The sequence below is a fragment of the Rattus norvegicus genome, chromosome 1 (genome assembly GCF_021556685.1).
Source record: "Rattus norvegicus strain SHRSP/BbbUtx chromosome 1, alternate assembly SHRSP_T2T, whole genome shotgun sequence".
Taxonomy (NCBI): Eukaryota; Metazoa; Chordata; class Mammalia; order Rodentia; family Muridae; genus Rattus; species Rattus norvegicus.
The window spans coordinates 245,105,131-245,122,500 of record NC_141534.1 but is presented as its reverse complement, the minus strand read 5'-3'; the positions used below and the strand labels follow the sequence as shown (position 1 = coordinate 245,122,500).

The 17,370-nt window shown below is 45.8% G+C and overlaps 1 protein-coding gene and 1 long non-coding RNA gene across 8 annotated transcripts in view; one reads left to right on the top strand and one right to left on the bottom strand.

The window, feature by feature from the left end:
- The window catches only part of Pank1 (pantothenate kinase 1), a 66,792-nt gene that overhangs the window by 18,064 nt on the left and 31,358 nt on the right, over positions 1–17,370 (top strand).
- LOC134485224 (uncharacterized) overlaps positions 14,285–17,370 on the bottom strand; it is a 97,575-nt gene continuing 94,489 nt past the window's right edge. For both annotated transcript variants that reach the window (XR_015653253.1, XR_015653254.1), the window contains one exon: positions 14,285–15,441. This is a non-coding gene — a long non-coding RNA (uncharacterized LOC134485224). The remainder of the gene's footprint in view (positions 15,442–17,370) is intronic.

Sequence of the window (17,370 nt, the reverse complement as noted above, 5' to 3'; positions counted from 1 at the left end):
TGAGCACTTGCTTAAAGGCTTGGATGCCTTCTGTTAGATTTTTGTATTTATCATAAGCAGAGCGAAGAAGAGTTGTTAAATATTTTTAGTAATCCGCTTTTTATGGAAGACTTTCTATGAACATTTCTACGCTACTGAATCAGGTCTGAGTAGAATTTCTAAGGGGGGAAATGGCTGTTCAAAGACATTTAGGATTTGCACTTGTTCTGTAAATTGGGATTCTGTGTGTATTATGTAAGGCAGTAGAGGCCACACCTGGGTTGGCCTCACGCACGCCTCTGCATGCAACGTGAGACAACGAGGCAGGGAGATTGCAGTGAGTTGGTGACCTATCTGGTCTAAAGGGGGGAGATCTTGTCCCAAATAAACAATCCGGTAAATAAATGCTGGACTTCATGGACATGGAGCTGCTCCATGAGACAATATCTTGCCTTTATTTCGTTCACGACAGTATTGTCCTTATTGATCATTGTGCTATTTACTTTTATTACTGTGGTAAAATACCAGCACCAAAAGCAGCTTAAGGAAGAGAGAATTTGCTTTGGCTTACGGTTCCAGAGTAATAGAATCTGTAAGGACACGCAGGCAGGAGGGGCAGGCCGTGTGGTTACGTTTTCATCCACACTTAGGCAGCAGACAGACACAGGAAGTGGGCAGCTCTCCAGCGGCTAGGCTAGTGAGTTTCAAATGCATAAGCCCGTGGGAGACCTTCTCATGCAAACCACCATTGTTAACTTTAAATGTTGTGGTGTGGTTCGTAAGTTTATGCTCTTATTTATCTAATGGGGACTTTAGAGGAGAAGTGGAGCAAAAACATTCCAAAGCAAAACTGTTTGAAAACGTTGTCTCTTTGTCGTCGGTCCGCTTTTTCTTTATCTGGGATGGGGTGTGCAGTATCGCCAGGCTGGCCTCAAGTCGAAGATCCTCTTGCTGCAGCCTCTGAAGTGCTTGGATTAAAGATGTTGTCTGTAGTGCTCAGCAGGAAGTGCCCTCCCCTCCCCTCCCCTCCCCTCTCCCCTCCCCTCCCCTCCCCTCTCCCCTCCCCTCCCCTCTCCTCTCCCCTCCCCTCTCCTCTCCCCTCCCTTCCCCTTCCCTCCTGTCCTCTGCTCTGTCTTTTCCTTCTCTTCTTTATTTCTGTCTCTCTGTTTTCTTTCTTTCTTTCTTTCTTTCTTTCTTTCTTTCTTTCTTTCTTTCTTTCTTCCTTCCTTTCTTTCTTTCCTTTCTTTCCTTTTTTCCTTTAAACAGGTCTCTTATAACTCAGGAGGACTTTGAACTTCATAGTCAGTCAAAGATGACTTTAAACTTTGATCGTCCTGCTCTACCTCCAGAATGCTGAGATTGTAGGCATGCATGCACCGCCATGATCTGGTGTGCTGGTTGATTTTGTTTTTGTTTTGTTTTGTTTTTTGTTTTTTTTTCACTGCTGGTACTTGAAACTGGGACCTCATGCATGTTAGTTAAGCACTGTACCAAAGGAACCACATTTTTCTTTTCTCTTTCCTCCTCCTCCTCCTCCTCCTCCTCCTCCTCCTCCTCCTCTTCCTCCTCCACCTCCTCCGCTTCTTCCTCCTCCTCCTCCTCCTCTTCCTCCTCCTCCTCCTCCTCTGCTTCCTCCTCCTCCTCCTCCTCCTCCTCCTCCTCCTCCTCCTCCTCCTCCTCCTGTTTATGACAGAGTCTCTACATTGCAGTGGCTGTCCTGGAACTCACAAAGATCCACCTACATAGACCCTGTGTCAAAGACAAACAAATAGTGACTGACTTTGAAGCGTGGAGTAGAGAATTACCTGGCACTGGATTCAGTGCTTAGTACAGAAAGGAAAAACTAAAGCTAAAACATGAGATTCCTAAGGGCAAGGGAGGTACTTCCAAATGTAAGGTGCATGAGCATCTCTCATTTCATTTTCTTCCCAGCGTTTGGCTGCTCGAAAGTGTTTGCCAGAGGCAGGCATAACGGCACACACCTTTTCTCCCAGCATCCTTTGTTGCCCTTCATTCTATGACTGTATCACGCCTTACTTATTCACGGCCATCCGTTGGTAGGCTTTCGGGTTGTTTCCACTTGGGGGATGATGATACTGACTTCGTGAGCATTCTTGTAGGTCCTCCCATGTCCTCACCAACACTTGGTGCCGCCCCTCCCCCCTTTCCATTTGCACTTCTACTGGGTTTGAAGTGCTGTGTTGTTGTTGTCGTTGTTTGTTTTGTTGTTGTTGCTGCTGTTTGGGTTTTTACCTGCCTTTCCCAGAGCTGAATGCCCTATGTACATGTTGCTGGCTAGAACCCTTAAATCCTGCAGACAGTAACATCCTATGATTAGTAAGTTTTGTAACTTTGAGTCCCATGTCTAGTTAAATGATGTTTCTGCCACGGCTTCCCAGTGCTGGACTCTGCGTGGTGGTCACTGGCTTTGAGAGGCTGACCTACAAAGTGCAGAAGAACTGTTCTAATTAAATAGCACTCTGGTCTTAGACGGTGGATTTTATCTCTTCCTCTAGACTTAATTAATCCTTAGTCCTTGTGGATTAGAAAGAATGTAAGTACCCAGGGGAACATAGGCATTTACTATTTACGAGTTTTGTTTGCCACAGTGTCTTTGCCCATTCAGGAAAGCTAACAAGCAAAAACCCTACTCAGTGGGTAAGTGAATGAAATTGTACTTGTTCTCCAACTCTATGAGGTGCGTGCCTGTGACCTTGTCTCTCAGCTTGCATTACCACAAGAGTAATTAGTTGGTATTCTCTTCTTTCTTCCTGCCACCCCGGCAGCCTCAAAGATTGACTAGACTTTCATAGTTGAGGTTGAAAGAAATGAATGAAGTCCACTTTGGTGGACTGGTTTCACTTGGTGGTGCCACCTAGCAATGCGGCTCTTTCCAACGTCTCTTTAATTAGTGACTCTGCAACATTAAATTATCCGTAGCATCCCTAGAGTAAGCCAGCAGACTCTGGTGGCTTGTCCAGACAGAGAGCTAAACCTCTTGGTGGTTTAAACTGGGATTTGTCTAAGCAGGTAATGAGATTACCATCTTGAGCCCTAGCACAGGGCATTAGAAAGCCGAAGGGGCTCTTACTGGGTGGACCCTGATCATCTCTGGTTGGTGAGCTGGTCACATCGAAGACAGTCACAAAGGAGTCTGGTGAGCAAGTCCCTTTACATCCGACTGTGGCCAAATCATTGGGGCTTTTGTTTCATTCAGAAACTATTCCTAATTAAGAAAATGAGGCGTTAGGTGACTTCTCCTGGGGAGGTAGGAGCAAGCATTATTAGCCTCAGAGAGGGCATTGACCACAGGTCCACCAATGATGAGACCCAACTCTCGTGAGCCACTGAGGTTTCTGGTGTTTCTTACAGGTGTGTGGGTGACTCAGAGAGAGGCAGCTCCTTCATTAAGAGACCTGTCAGGAAAGAGCAAAGACTCATGAAAGCTGAATTCCTGAACACCACATAGTCAGACCATAGTCTCCTTTGTGCCCGTCACTAATCGTTGCAGCTGTAGTGTTGGTGTGGGGCCTTGGGATTCTTCTAAGTTTTGTGAACATCCCTAGTTTTCAAAGCTCCCTTCTTCCCTCTAGGGCGAGTTTCAATGTGAGGGAAAGAGCTGCACAACACATTATTATTGAAGGAAAGTTGATACTCATTTTCTATTGCCTCTAAGTTGGGCAGGACCAGCAGCAGCTTCTTAGTGGGAAGTAAGAGTGGTGCCCACAGGTATCTGTGACTATGTTCTCTCTCTAGACAACCTAAGAATGTTAATGTAGAATACAGATCAATATAGGTCCCCCCACCCCCAACCCCATTTCCTCTCCTTAAGACCGGGAGCTTGACAGACAGCATGGGTTCTGTGGTGAAGACAAGATCACTGGTTCTTCTGTGACTTCTCTCATAAGGATAAGTGTCCAGGACCTTGGGAGTAAAAGCTGCTCTTTCTGAGCACTTGTTTTGTTTGAGTCTTGGTAGCCAAGGCTAGCCTCAGAAGAACCTCCATCTGCATCCTTCACAGTGTGAGGACCACAGGTGTGGTGCAGCGTGGCCGACCGAGAAACGTTTCTGGAATGTTTGAGTTTTGTATTTTGGATCACCTCCAGCCCCATCTTGTTTCTGTCTGGTCCAAACCTAAGCTGAGACTCTGTTTACTGGCTCTAGCAGAAGGCGGCCTTGATTCATGCTCTTCTTCGCTCCTGCAAGAGCCTCTTGCTTTTTTAAACCCTAACCTCAAAACAGAAGTTTTCTTTTTTAATGTTGATGTTTCAGCCTGTTTTGATTTCACGCGGTTATCTGTGTTAAGGTCAGCCACACGGGCTGCAAATAAAAGAACTGGGCGCCTGCACGCCCTAAACCTTTGCTTAAGGACTGTTGCCAGAACTGGCTTCGTTATGAAGGAATGGATGCTTACCTCTACAGTGGTAGTCACCGAGGGAGAGAGGAGCCATCGAGGTAATGTCACAAGGCATTCTAAGCTGCAGCCCCGGGCTGATGTCTGCGGCTTCAAAATCTAGATTTAAAATTTGAAAACCACCTGTAGCGCTCACAGAGTAATTGCTCATGACGAACCTTATTAAGATGCTGTCAGAGGGGCTGGGGATTTAGCTCAGTGGTAGAGCGCTTACCTAGGAAGCGCAAGGCCCTGGGTTCGGTCCCCAGCTCCGAAAAAAAGAACCAAAAAAAAAAATGCTGTCAGATGTGTCCTGGGAAACTGCTGTGGCTGCTGGGTTACTGCAGGGCACTGCCCTCAGCTGTCAGCCCTAGGGCTGTACCGTCATAGTGGTCAGGAGGGGCAGCTGGACCCAGTGCCAGCTTCTCACTTAAGATGGGCGCCAGCTCTTCACTCGGTTCATCTGGATTCAGCTCGTGTAGCGGTTCTGAGCTTGACTGAAGAGGCCCCTTTGTTGAAAGCCTTTCCTGAGCACCCGTTCCAGTCCAGTAGAACCCAAATCTCTAGGTGATAGCGTGGCGTTCTGCCCTCTCTGTTTTTGTTTATATGTTTTATGGTGCCGGGGGATTAAACTCACCTCATGCGTTGTGGGCAAGTACCCTTCCAGTGAGGCCCTCTCCTAGTTTGGCAGTCTGTATTTTTAGCCTCAGGTGTTTCGGTTTGGGTTTTATTTTTAATTTTGCTTTTACACTTTGGTAACATTGAGAAACTTGGCTGGACAGGGCCACCGGTTTTGAAAAGTAACCACAATTAGGGTTGGCCGAATGGCTCAGCCAGCAGAGGTGTCTGTCACGTAAGCCTGGCCACCTGTGTTCAATCCCTAGGCTCCACGGTGAGAAGAGACAATGACTCTCCCAAAGTTGCCCCCTGACCTCCACACCTATGCTGTCACATGAAATTACCACCTCCCCATGCATATACACTAATAATAAATTCTTACTTTCAAGCCAGAGTCGAGGTGGCTTTAAAGAAGCATGATTGTAAGTGAGCCGTACAGACCAGGTTTAAATTCCAAGTGCACAGTCGATGCTGGCATGTCAATCGTTTCTGCTGCTGAGGTTAAATATACAGCAGAACGGGAAGAGGCCAGCTTTTGAGGGCCCCAGCCCCATCTGCCTTTGTCTGTTTCATCAAGAACAAGTGAAAGGAAAATGTATTTTGTGATTATGTTCGTGTGTTAACGATCTGCTTCCTTCGATCTAAAGGTGCATGGTTTTGCCTAGTATGTTGGCCCAGGCCTTTACTGTCACTCAAGAAGCAGAGGCAGGTTGATTTCTGTGAGTTTGAGAGTTTGAGGTCAGCCTGAAGTTCGTAGCTATTACCCAGCCAGCCAGGGGTACACAGTGAGACTGTGTCTCAGACAGAGTCGGGAAAGGGGTGAGATTTTTTTTTTTAGATTTATTATTTTGTTTTGTTCTGTTGGAGAGCCTCACCATGTAGCCCAGGATAGCCTTGAACTAGCCATAAACTCACAGTGGTCTTCTTACCTCAGCTCTCAAGTGCCGAGATTGCAGATATGTGCCTCTTTGGCTGAATCTTCTCATTTTAAGGGAACTACGTAATATCCCACACGTTCTGATTTATTTATTTATTTTTATTTTTATTTATTTATTTATTTTTTGTGACAGGAACTTTCTCTGTGGTGCAGGCTGGCCTCAGACTCATGGTCCTCCTTCCTGACCCACTGGTCAGGAGGGTCTGATCTCCTGGTTCCATGGGTCAAGCCCAATGAGGATTGAGATTACAGGCAAGCCCCACTCACCTGGCTTCTCAGCCATGCTTGATGGCTAGTGTCCAGTGGATGTGACAGCAGCTCTGACATGGTGATAGATATGGGTAAGGTCTTGGCTCAGAGGAAAAAAGAACGTTGAGTTGGGGGTGGATACAGGAATTCTATTTTCCATGGGAAACCAGAGATCAGCCATTAGCTGCCTGAAACAAAGTTAATGCGATTTCTTGTCTTTTACACTATTATTGAAGTTTTAACCGGAATTTAAAAATACCTCAGATTATCAAGTTTAACTGTGTTGGTTCTAAAACTCCAAAAATGTCAAAAAGTTCTGAAGAGGAGGGAAGATCACCCCATTCTGTGACCATGGATAGCAGGGAGTCTAGGCTTACTTCTTGCTCAAGGCCAGTTTTATCTGTTGACAGAAATGCAATTGTACAACACGTGCTGTCTAGTCACCCTCCTTAACCCTAACCAGAACTTCCTTTTAATGCCTTTAAATTCTGTGCAACGCTTTTATCTTGTGTGTAAGCGCTTTGCTTGCGTGCATGTCTGCATACCATGTCCGTGCCTGGTGTCCATGGAAGTCAGAAGGGAACATTGGATCCCCTAAGGCTCTAGTTACAGAATGTAAGCTGTCATGTGGTTGCTGGGAACAGAACACAGGTCTTCTGGAAGAGCAGCCAGTGCTCTGAAGCATCTGAGCCATCTCTCCAGTCCCCAAACCAAATTACTTAAATCAGGATGTGTTGTTCCTTTGTGCTAACAGACAACCATTTGTTTATCCAGCCCTGCATTTTTAGACCTCAATGCTTCAGGATTTTTTTGCCTTTTGTTTCAATTGCTGGAGATCAAACCTAAAGCCTTGTACACACTAAGCAAGCATTCTACAGCTGAGGCACATCTTGGCCAAAGTTTGACAATTTTATGCTAATTTCATTGGACATATTTCTAATTATGTCCTCAGGGATAGAATGAAGAGTCAAGGGTTGAGGAATCTGGGATGTTTTAATGTGGATTTCTGAATGGCCCCACGGGAAAGATTGCTCCAGTCTACGTGCCCATTTGTGGTGCGAGTACGTGTACCCTTGACAGTATTGGCGATTACCACATGACTACAATTTAAACTCAGGCAGTCCGGTATGCAATTAACTTTCGAGAAACGCTGACTTTGGTTTCTTTGTATAGAACATGAAATGTTTAACAGATCTGTGTGCAATAATTATAGGTCTCTTCAGAGTGTTCCAGAAACCCTATATTAAATCTTAAGGTCTTTAAAGATAGAGTTTTTGAGCTCTTGGTTTTATGCTGTTGACATATAGCTTTGGAGGACTGTGTGCATCTAGGATGGTGAAGTAGAAGAAACAGGCAGAACTTCAGCAATCCCTTAGTTTGCCTCCATGTACAGATCAGTAAGGTGCTCAATTAAGAAACATTCCCATATAACTTTTAACCATCCAGGACCTTTAGTTTCGAGCATCAGACAGCTCAACGCAGACTTCCTAACAGAATGGAAGATCTACTCATGGCACTGAACTGGGTTCTCGTGTCTGCTGTTCTGACAGCTGACCTTGGTGAAACCGGACTGGGATCTGATGTCTACTGTTCTAAGGACTGATCTTGGAGAATTACTCGGTCCCTTTTTGAGACAAGGTCTCATCATTTACTTCCTGCTGGTCTGGAACTCATCATGGTGGATCTCACTGTCTTGAGTATTGCTGGAATTCCAGGCATGTGATCATTATGCCTGGCGTCAGTGGCCATCAGTTATCAGACAGAATATTGAGTTTGAGGTCCCTTCTGTCACTTAAATTTTTCACTGTATATACTAACAAATAATTAAAATATACTATCAACCAGATTTATACATTATGAAGGGAAGTCTAGCTCTCAGAGACAAGATCTGAGTAAAGAGATAGTGTTTGTGTTTGTTTTGGATGGGATTGCGATTGTATCTAAGACCTCATACATGATAAGGGTGTGCTTTACCACTGTGCTGCACCTCAGCATGCAATTTGATTACCCACTTCCCTCTTTTTTTCTTTGCCTTTAGAAGTCCTGTTCAGGACTGCACTCAAACCACTCTTGAGTGCTCAGCAATCGCCTCTACCCGTTGAACAATCTCAACAGCCCGTAGCTTGATTCTAACTTCCTGCAACTTCGAAAGGACTGTTTCTTTTCAAGGTCATTGAGGCAGACACATACCCAAAGGAGTAGTAATTGCTCAAACAGATGTCTAATTTGCAGTGGGAAAGTGCTGCTTAAATGTAGGTGTCTTCCAGGTGTGTTAAGGGTCATCGGGCAGTTACATTACTGTGTGAGGGTGGTGAAATTTACACAAAGGAAGATGGCTGTACTGTCACTTTGGTGCTAATCTTAGGGGCCCACCATCATTGACCAAAATTTTATGCTGCTGAGTGTTAGAAAGTGTTGTCTCACTAAGACATTTAAGTCTCTGTGGCGAACTACAGAAAGTGTCAGATTTTCCCAGAGTTCTTTAGTCTGTGAAGTCAAGAGGAAATAGATTTTTTTCCCAGCCAACTTCCTTATATCTTTAAAATCACTTCTGAAGCCAGTAGGAAACGTCTTGTAGTTCCAGTGTAGTCTGCATTCTTCCTCTTGTCCTTGATCATTTATCATCTGTTGGGGCCACCATATGCACTTGAAAGTTACCATACAACTGTTCAAAGAGACTTTAAGGAACAACTCTGAGACCAAGTGTGGTGGTGCACACTTGAGACCGAAAGAGGCAAGTGGATCAGGAGTTTAAGGTCATCCCTGGTTATATCCAGTTTTGAGATAGCGTGGGCTACAGACTTGACCTCAAAGAAAGAAGCAACAAAGGGATGATGAAAGGAAAGGAAAAAAATAAGTGTTTTTTTTTTAAAGCTCACGAAGCAGGAACCAGATACCTGTAGGCAGTAAGGAGGAGGAAAGGGCCTGGGTGAATACCAGCAAAGGTACACATGTTACAGTGAGAACTGGGGCTCCAACTGAAGGGAAAACTAAGGGAAAACCCTGCAGAATGGGGCACTGAGGATAGGAGAGCTTGAAGCCGGGTATGAGATAGCCAAGCGGACCAGCTGAGAGAAGAGCAGGCTCTGGGAAGAAGGGCAGCCATCTCGGGCCATCTTGATAGTGTCTACAAGACTTTTCCCCTCTGGAAAACACAGGCAAGGCACATATTGATTTTAGTAAGTGTTCTTGCTTTTAGTATGTTGCTTCTAACCCAGTTCGTTCTATTACACTAAGCTGTGTGTGAAGATGGCATCTACAAGCCTGTCCCATTTCAGGGAAGAAACCACTCAGGAACATTGCAGCCACTTATTCCTTGGTAGCTATGGTATCAACGAGAGCTCCACGCAGTTGCCAGCGCTTGAGACACCGTCAAGGTCAGAGGTAATAACACCAGCTAGCAACTGATGCTCGACAGTCCAGGCCAAGCACTAAGAAGCCAGAGAGTTTAAAATAATTAACAATGAGCAAGACCCCTGCAAGGTCAGAAGGCAGTAATGCTGGCAGAGTGACTAATGGCTACCAGATAGTCCAGCCAATAGGCGAAGGCAGAGTTTAAGATGGATTAGAGTGAAAGCAGCCACCACCCTTACCTGAGCGGGTAACATATGCGGAACACAGGGCTCTCCATTGATTCAGTCCGTGAGAGCTCAGAGAATTAGCCAGTTTCAACAGAGATTCATTACCTCAGCCTTTTCCCAACTTCTGCCATTGCCCACACAATGCCAAACAAAGGAAATTCAATGGTCTTGCCCTTCGGGGATCATTTCCTTAATCTCAGTCCTTTGCCTCATTATCCTACCTTCCCAGAAGGACTTCCCCCTTCTCTATAATAATTCTTTTTTCTTTATATTTATTTATTTTATGTATATGAACGTTTGGCCTGCATGTCTGTAAGTTCACTCTAAGTGTGCCCAGTGATGGTGGAGGCCAGAAGACAGTGTTCAATCTTCTGGAATTGAAGTTACAGGTGGTAGTTTCTGCCACATGGGTGCTGAGAATCAAACCAAAATCCACTGGAAGGGCAGTCAGTATTCTTAACCACTGAGCTATGTCTCCAGTCTCTCTGTAAAGCATTCTTAATAAAGCATGCATTCATGTTGTATACTCCATGAGAGTCCACATCATTAATCCCGGGGGAGAGACAGTGAACTTTGGTGGTGGAGGGTAAGTGGAAGGCCTGATGTCATTCGGTCCATGTCCTAAAGGAGACTGTGAAACCCTGGTCACTGCTGCCTCTCTGACATGGTGATAGGGTGGTCGGTCTTGTTCTTCATGGCCACACCATGATGCACAGACTTGCCAGAGGCCCAGAGCAAGGCGGCCACCTGGTTCTTAATCTGGAGCCATGAGTGCGAGCCAACCTTTCCTCTCCATGAGCAGATTATCTCATATGTCATTAGACTAATTCAGTACTGAGTAATATAGCAGGTCTGGCCGATGATAAGGAACCGTCAAATGTCAGTGACTTAAAAGAAACAAAACTCAGGTCCCTGCTGTGGTGGTGGTGGTGGGGGAAATATGACTTAATTTGAAGCCCAGGACTCCCATTGTGGAAGGAGAGAACTGACTCCACAAGTTGGCTTCTGACCTCTGTACACATGCAAATAAATAAACATGTTGAATTTAGTTTGATGTTTTTAAAAAAGGCATTTGGCTGCAGAGGTGACTCTGGTTGAGAGTATTTTGGTCTTCCAGAGGACTTAAATTCACGTCTCAGCGCCTACCTCAGGTGACTCACAACTGCCTGTAACTTCAGCCTCTAAGGTCCCGATGCTCCTGGCCTATAGGGACTCACACTCACACTCTCACACTCACACTCACATTCACACACACAATTAAAAGCACACACTCCTTTTTTAAAAAGGCAAGTGGACTGAAGGGTGGCAGGGAGCACACTGTGGCCCGACTTCATTCCGATGACAGGGCAACCTACGTCTTGCTGTTTTGGCAAAGGGCCCTGCAGAGTGCCCAACCATCTGAGTGCCCTTTTGCCTGGAAAGAGCACACATTCACAACTCTGTAACCTGGTTAGGGACACTGCCCAGGTCAGTTATCAAATGTCAGGGCTTGCTATCTAACCTCATTGGGTCTAAAGGAAAAGATCAGAACTATCCGGTCAGTAGCCCAAGCGACTGCTTCAGCGTGCCCTTCCGCTGACCAGATATTCGTCATGCGGATGAAATACATCCAACTTTTCTTCAAAGGAGACTGTCCCACAGTGTCCTGGCTAGTCACAGCATCCCAGTGATGCCTAAATCAGGGCTCTAAATTGGGTGATAGAAAGTCGTTTCTAAATAAACTTGGGTGTGATCCCTGCTGACTTGGAAACTTCTGAACAAAAGACAAGGTATTTGTTCTCCATGCTCCTCCCATTTATTGTATACTAAGGTAGTGAAACAAAGATTGGGAAAGTCGGTGCACACGACTCGGCCATGCCGTCTAGAAAGGAGTGGATTGGAGTCACACAAAGAGCCACTCTAAAATACAGAAAGGATTCCAAAATCTTGCTGGGCGATCTGCCCCCAAGTGGAGAATGCCCCTCTGGGGCCCGAGGGAGGGCTTCGAGGCTTTTCAACTGTCCTCAAGCAATGTCCTCACCCTTGGAAGTCATATCTGTCAGATAACAATTACAGGCAGTTACTGTTTTGAATGAAGCCCCATCAGGAGCGAACACCCACACTGGAGTTATCAACGCTGACCTGAAAGTAAGCTGTTTATCTTATCTTCCACGAAATCTAGATTACAGAAAATAATATCCCAATCTCCCAACCAGGTCAGGTTGAGGGCCAGTGAAATGCACGTTATAAAAAGCACGTTCCCCACAAGTCTGAGGGCTTAAGTTTGATCCCTGGATCCCCACAGTGGAAGATGAGAATCGGTTCCCAAGAGTTGACCTCTGACCTCCATATGCTCCCAAGTACTTGCAAGCCCACAAGTACACACAGCACCAAATAAGGCAATAGTGAGGCAGAACAAGTTGAACCGACAGATCAGGGATTCCCTCGGTGGTAGCGCTGGCTTAACCTTTACACACAAGGAACAACCTGAAATGACCGCGTGTTGAGCCATTAGCCGGTCATTTTGTTGTTCTGTCTCCCTGACCCTCCCTGTCCAGGTCTCGGAATGACCAGTCTACTCTTTGCCTTTTTGTTTCTGCTTCCTTCAGACTTTATAAACAAAACTGTCTTTGCTTTGGCCTCCTTACTGCGTTTTGTAGAATGAAATGTCCAACTGAACTAAAAACCAAAAATAAAGTCATGCTGGCAGTTAGAGGGCTTGCTAAGCAAGTCCAGGGTGCTGGAATTATTCCCCCTGCCCCATGGTAGGAAATCTTGTCCTTTGACCAAATGCTAGAGAGTTGGCCCTTCACCTTTATCTTTCTGACTCAGAGAATCCCAGTTTCCAGCAGTCTTGGGGCGTTTTCCTGATTTAGTTGTGCGGTTCCGGGCTCGTTCTTTCCCAGGACTGTACATCTTCATACGGAATCAGTTTCGTATCTGATTCCAGTCGATTCCCACATCCCTGTAGCAAGTCCCTGACATTTCTAACATCCCCTTCCTTGTGTTTACCGTACGATGTTTGCTTCCTCCAAGCTCGTCTACTGACATAATGGCTGCCACTTTGAATCAGTCTGGCTTTGCTGGGAGATGACATTGTAAGCTTCTCTCACCCCCGCCCCAGCCCCAATTTTTATTGTAGGGCTGAGCTAAAAATAAAAAAATAAAACAAACAAACAAACAAAAACCCAAAAACCAAAAAAGCCCCCCAACCCCCTTCCCCCCCCCAAAAAAAACCCAACCAAACAGCATCACCTTAACTCGGAGGTTCTCAACCTGTGGGCGTCTACCCCTTTGGAGGTCAAACGACTTTTTCACAGAGATTGCATATCCTGCCTATCAGATTCATATCGGAGATTATGATTTATAACAGTAGCAAAATCACAGTTATGAGGTAGCAATGAGTTAATGTGATGGTTGGGGGGTGGTGGTCACCATAACCCAAGGGACTGTCTGAAAGGGCCACTGAGAACCACCACCTTAACTCATCTTAGTGTGGACATCCTAGCTAACAGCGAGAGACAGCAGCTCTCACACAAAGAACGAGGTGGGAAGCGCGTTTAGTGCTCGTGGACGTGGACCTTTTTCACCAAGAGGCTTTTGTAGATTTGGTTTTCATCAGATGGTTTCTCCCGGCCTCGTAGATCTGACTCTTAGGCAAGACAGACAGACTTTCGTATTAACACTACACCTTCAAAACGCCCTATCCCTCTTCAATTAAAACTGTGGCACAGGCTGAGCATGCCCAGAGGCATTTTAACTCTTCAGACAGTTATTCCCCGACCTAGAGGCAAATGTGGCCCAAAGTGTGTCCACCATTCTTCCTTCTTGAAGTATGCCCCAAACTGCGCATGCTCAAGAATGAGCCCACCCCTAAAGCGGTTAGCTTAGGAGGCCTTGCTCTCCAGTGACTCCTGTGCCCTCGTTCCCTGTCCCGCTCACATTGCTTGTTGATTTTTTTTTTCAAGTGTTATTTTGTTTTTTTTGGTTTTGAGGGTGACTGGGAGCTTCTAATTCTCCGCCTCTACGCGCTGAGTGTTTGGACTCTGGGCGTGCGCCGCCTCACAGACTTCCACTCTAACTTCCTGGCTTGTTCCCCCCTCACCTCGCCCCCTTCCCCTGACTTTGCATCCCACTGCGTTTGGTTAGTGACCACATCCCTACTTTTTTTTGCTTTTTGGTTTTAAACCAGCAAACTATTTTCACTTTAAAAATGTAGTCAGTGGTGCCTGGAGAGAGCCAACACAGGCTGCTGGCATTTGACTTTCAAACTCTCCACCAGCCCATTCTTCAGGTGCACTCCTTATCTGCCATTCAAATCCTCACAGGTCATTGCTCCGCCAGGTGTGTGCCAGTCTCCCAGGTCTGCCTCTCACTCTTTGGGGCCTGTTCGCTCACCTCCCAGTGTCATTACTCTTGAGCTGTTAGTGACAACAGGCCAGGTCCGATTGCAGCAGCTCATAATACCCAGTCCTCCCTGCTTTGCAGAACAAAGGTATATTTACTTACGCTGTCTGTCAAAGTACAGAATCCCAACAGTTGAGATTATTGATTTTTAAAAAAAAATACATATATTTATTGATTTCATCAGTGTGTATGCATGCATGCCAGGGTGCACATGTGTCGGTTGGAGGCCAGCTCTCTCTCTGACTGTGTGGGTGAGTTCCAGGGATCTAATCCAGGCTTAGCAGGAGCAACTTTCACCCACTGAGCCTCCTCCACAATCCCAAGGCTACTGAGCTCAGTTGGCTTTCTCTTCAACTTTTAAATCTAGCAGTTTCCCTGGGGGCCAACCGAAGGTGTTTGGTATAGGCAGAAAGGGCCTTGAAAGTAGATATAATAAAATGTAAATAAGCCTCTCATTCCAAAGTCATTTCCTTCAGAGAAAGGAAAACAGAATAGAAATCTAATTGACAACTTCCTGTCATCAAGTCATTCCTTCCCTTGTTGGCTTTTGTTCTCTCAGGAGGAGGATCTCACTTGTATTCCCTAGCTGGCCTAGAGCTCACTGAATAGGCTAGGCTAGACTACTGCTTGTTGGATTCCTGTCTCAGCCTCCAAGGCTTGGCTTATAACTAGGAGCGACTCACAGCTAGGTTGCTTGCTTGTGTAAGGATTAGGCCAGAGGAGCTTCAATGTCATGCTTGTAGAAGCTGGCTTCTTTGGGGTGGGCTGGGGTTGTCTTACTCAGATTTTTCAGAAGGTCAAACCAATAGCTTAGTTTCAGATGGGCAGGAATGACTCCATGTAGGTTGTCAGCCTGGAATTTTGGGGAGTAGGGGAGTTGCTGAGTCCAAATAGTGGCCTCTTGTAATTTTTACTTAACACTTGTTTATGGAAGTGTTCTTGTGAAATTTGAACATGGTCTCCTATTGATGATTACTCCGGTGTATTTATTCTCAACCTCCTCCCCCTCTGGGGGTTTAGCCCAGGACCTTGCACCGAATTACACAAGCCTCTTATCTCTGAGTTAAATCAGCCCTTTGTTTTGTTTTGGTTATGACATCTGGTTTGGGGAGGGAGAAAAAGGGGTGAGTGCTAGCATTCTGTGTCTAGAATGGGCATGGCATCTGGTAGGCAGAGTAGTTCAGTTGAGTTTATCTAGATATCTGGACATCCATCTGTGGTGGGCGAGGCATTGGTGGCCACACGGGACGTCCTTCCTTCTTCCTTCCTTCTCTCTCCTATCTCCATCGCCAGGGTAGCTGTAAGGGAAGCTTAGGTTAAAAGCAGATCTTGATGTCAGGAAGATGAGCACAATTTATACACGTGCCTGGAAAAGTACTGCAGTGTGAGCAGAAGAGCTTTGCTGTGTTCACGATGGTAGGAAGTGGAAGTCAGGCACGGTGGCCAGACTCAGCTGTAAGGAGTCTGAGGCAGGAGGTGCACAAGTTTCAGACCAGCCTGGGTTACATAGTAAATTTCAGATTAGCTTGGGCTATAGGACAAGACCTTGACTCTCAACCACCTATCCTCTTTTTTTTTTTTAAAGAAGATGTGAAATAGGTAAAGGAAACCAATCCCTCCCCTCCCTCCTCTTCTATCCCCACTTCCCATCATCCTAGGGATAGTTCATTCTAGACCCTTGCTGTACTCCTGAGCTGGTGCTTAGTCTCTCCTTTCCGACTCCTTTCCCCCCATCCCCAGGTCTGAATTTCCATTGCTGCTTAAATTAATACAATCCTTCCAACTCTTGCTCTCTTTTATTTTAGCCCAAACTGCCATTAATAGATGGTGCTGAATCTTTATAGCTCTATACTTTTTTTCCCCTGTTGGTTTGACACTTTGCCAACAGAAGCTTTGAAGTGGCAAGACTTCTAGATAATCTGCAGGATGTTCAGGGATCTTTTAAGAGTCAGTCATTTTCCGTGCTTATCAAGATATAACCAAATATGAGGGGGCTCTTCCTCTTGGAGCTTGGCGTCCGTTGGCTGGGTCAGTTCTGGATTGCTGGTGTATAAGTGATGCTCTCTAGGCTTTATGTGGTTTGTTCTGGCCGCACGGTGTTTCCCAGCGTTGCTGAAGCCTTTAACTGCAGCCTGCACAGACAGTTGCCAGAATATAGGGTTCTATTCTGTCTGTCTGTCTAGCCTCTGCCTAGGCAGCCCCCATCCCAACATCTCTGACTCTTCAGAGTCTTGTGTAACTCTCTGTAAACTCGCATCCATAAAAATGGGGGTTAGTTTCTCTCATCCATCTTTTCTCCCCCCCCCCCCTTTTAATTAAAAGGCTGTAACTCTGTTAGTAGAGCGCTTGCCCGGAATGCATGAGGCCTGGGTTCAATCTCCAGTACCACAGAAACTGGTCGTGGGGCACCTTCCTGTAATCCCAGGATTTAGGAAGTAGAAGCTTCCGGAGGGTCAGAAAGTTCAAGGTGATCCTCAGATACATGTTGAGTTTGAGGCCAGCCTGGGCTACATAAGACCCTGCCTCAAAGTAAGAAGCAAAATAGAAATGAGCTAAACTCCCATAATTGCATCTCTGTATACACTTCCCGGATCCTGTTTTTGCTTTTCTTATTAATGGAAAACTGGGGAAAGGAATCCCATGTTTACAGCTGTCTAGTGTCCCCAGTTTAGACGTCATGCTCTTAGTGTCTTTGTTGAATGACTTACCCTCGGTTTTTAGTTTGTTTTAATAGTTGCGTTAATCTGATCATTCTATTCTTAAGATTTACTTTTAATAACTTTAAATGATGTGCATGTGTGCCTGTGTGTACACATGTGTGCTCGTGTGCCTGAGGTGGCCAACAGAGGCATTGGATTCCTCCGAAGCTGGAGATAGGAACCCAACCTTGTTACTAGGAATGGAAGAAAAGTAGCCTGTGCAAACAACCCCTTACGGAGCTCTCTCTCCATCCCCATTGGACCGTCTTAAAGATTCTATAGCGAGCAGGCGTATATGTACTCCTTGAATGTTTAAACTGTTTTGCTTGTTTTGTTTTGTTGAGGCAGGCTTTCATTCTGTAACGCAGGCTCTTTTGAAATTCCAAACAGGCAAATCTTTCTGCCTCAACTCCCAGGATGCTAGGATTACAGACATCTCCAGACATGAACCCCATACCTGGCTCAGGGCCGGCCTGCCTTCCTTCCTTCCTTCCTTCCTTCCTTCCTTCCTTCCTTCCTTCCTTCCTT